A 2,615-nucleotide genomic window follows, 5' to 3' on the forward strand; every position below is an offset into this window, starting at 1 on the left:
AAGACAGAGAGCAAGCTGAACAGGGTGAGACTATGGGGGACGGAGCGCATGGCCTGTACAGAGTACTACTGGGGGACGGAGCTGCAGGCCTGTCCAGGTGAGACTACTGGGGACGGGGCTGCATGGCCTGTACAGTGGACTACTTGGGGAGCTGCATGGCCTGTACAGGTGAGACTACTGGGGACGAGCTGCATGGCCTGTACAGGTGAGACTACTGGGGGACGGAGCTGCATGGCGCTGTACAGGTGAGCACTAACTCTGGGAGGAGGCTGCAGGCCTGTACAGGAACTAACTTGGGGGACGGGCTGCATGGCCTGTAAGGTGAGACTACTGGGGGGACCGCAATGGCCTGTACAGGTGACGACTACTGGGGACGGAGCTGCATGGCCTGTACAGGTGAGCATGGGGGACGGGGCTGCATGGCTCTGTACAGGTGAGACTCCTGGGGGGACGGGAGCTGCATGGCCTGTACAGGTGAGACTACTGGGGGACGGAGCTGCATGGCCTGTACAGGTGAGACTACTGGGGGACGGAGCTGCATGGCCTGTACAGGTGAGACTACTGGGGACGGGATGGCCACTGTACAGGTGAGACTACTGGGGACGGAGCTGCATGGCCTGTACAGGTGAGACTACTGGGGGACGGGGCTGCATGGCCTGTACACGGTGAGACTACTGGGGGACGGGCTGCATGGCCTGTAGGTGAGACTACCGGGGACGGAGCTGCATGGCCTGTACAGCTGACTATGGGCGGAACTGCATGGCTGTACAGGTGAGACTACTGGGGGACGGATGGGCTGCATGGCCTGTACAGGTGAGACTACTGGGGGACGGGGCTGCATGGCCTGTACAGGTGAGACTACTGGGGGACGGAGCTGCAGGCCTGACAGGTGAGACTACTGGGGGACGGAGCTGCATGGCCTGTACAGGTGGAGACTGGGGACGGAGCTGCATGGCCTGTGACTAATTGGGTCAGAGGTTTAGATAGAAACAAGTGAGACTACTAGGTTCAGGTTAGTTAGGAACAGGTGAGACTACTGGGGTCAAATGGATAGCTAGGTGACGTACTCTGGTGTCAAAGGATAGCTAGTGAGACTATTGGAGTTGGAGAAACTGTTGAAGTAACGCCCTGACCTCCTCCGTCACTCCACCCTTCTCTTCCTTGTTTAGGGTCTGGTTCGCCACTTCCGTCCGGTCATGGAGAGCCGCATCTCGGAGTACCACAAGAAGAACCCTGCCAGGGAGGCTGACATTGAGATGATCTGAGCTGAGACCGATATCAGACTGAGACTAAACTCCCTGCTCCTAACATGCTGATCTTATCACTCCTCACTTCAAATCATTTCCATTGCTCAATKACTGCTTCYGTTTTATTGCATATTTACTGTATGTTAATGAACCTAGCACYTATTCAATACCGACTCACTTTGTTTGTTTTTATGCATGTTTGTTATTGTGTTCATGTATTTATTAATTTCATGTATGTACTTCAGATGACCTGAATATACAAGGAAAGTGCACACACTAATAAAGTTCAATCAATCTGGTCTTGATTTTGTTGTTTTCTGTAGCCTACTCTATACTTTTATAATCTACAAACATCAAAAGAAGAGAAGAGGTGAGTAATTTTACATCATGTTTAATGACAGGTTGTGAGAGGAACATCTGGGTGGATGTCTGTAGCTACCCAATGTGGACATGTGAGTTAATGCATGTACAGGTGTGTAAGCAGTACCTGTAACAGGGCTGTATTTGTGGTGACATTAGTGCAGTCCAGAGCTATTTCACTATCAGAAAAAAATCCCATTGTTCTTTTTAAACCAGCATGGAATGCTACTTTTGGTCTGAACACAGGAGTGCCGTAATAATGTAATATGCTAAATAATATATATATTCTATTCWGCTCCTTCAACTGGCTGTCACTCTGTCCTCTAAAGACAAAATCATATGAAAATACTTTCTGATCCATACTGAATAAAAAAACAAATGATCCAAATTGTTGTAATCAGTGGGATCAATTGAACAGCCTCCATTACCTGCATTATCTGTCTTCAGATCCTCCACCTCTGTCTCACTGGCTGTCACTCTGGCCCCCATGGCTGACAGTTCTGCTTGGACTAGAATTACAGGAAATATATACAGTGTTCAATCTGATAGACAATAATGAAAACACAATTCTGTAGATATTTTCCGGCATGTTCTCGGAGCACTTTGTATTATTCTGTACGTATATCCGAAACGCTCCATTTAATATGATATGTGTTAATCCATCATCCATTTCATATATGTTATGAATTACAATCCGTATGATATGTTCCAAATTGCAATTCATACAATATGTTCCGAATTGCAAATCATACAATTTGTCACAAATTTGCAAAACATACGAAATTGTAAAACTTATGAAATGTTACTAATTCCAATTTGTTGTTGCTAACGTTAGCTAGGTGGGTAGGTGGCTAAAGCTAACATTAGCTAGCACTAGGGGTTAGGTTTACGGGTTACGTTTATGGTTAAGGTTAGGAGATGGGTTAGGGTTAGAGGGATTAGCTAAAAAGGTTAGGATTAGGGGAAGATTTGGCTAACATGCTAAGTAGTTGCAAAGTAGCTACAAAG

General features: G+C 47.2%; 1 long non-coding RNA gene across 1 annotated transcript; it reads left to right on the forward strand.

Annotated features, from left to right (window-relative positions):
- Nucleotides 1-898: 898 nt before the first annotated feature.
- On the forward strand, nt 899-1,545 carry LOC139026386 (uncharacterized). Its single transcript, XR_011478164.1, has 2 exons — nt 899-928; nt 1,170-1,545. It is a non-coding gene; the product is annotated as an uncharacterized lncRNA (long non-coding RNA).
- The last annotated feature ends 1,070 nt before the right edge of the window (nt 1,546-2,615 follow it).

The sequence above is a fragment of the Salvelinus sp. IW2-2015 genome, unplaced genomic scaffold (assembly GCF_002910315.2).
Source record: "Salvelinus sp. IW2-2015 unplaced genomic scaffold, ASM291031v2 Un_scaffold4646, whole genome shotgun sequence".
Taxonomy (NCBI): Eukaryota; Metazoa; Chordata; class Actinopteri; order Salmoniformes; family Salmonidae; genus Salvelinus; species Salvelinus sp. IW2-2015.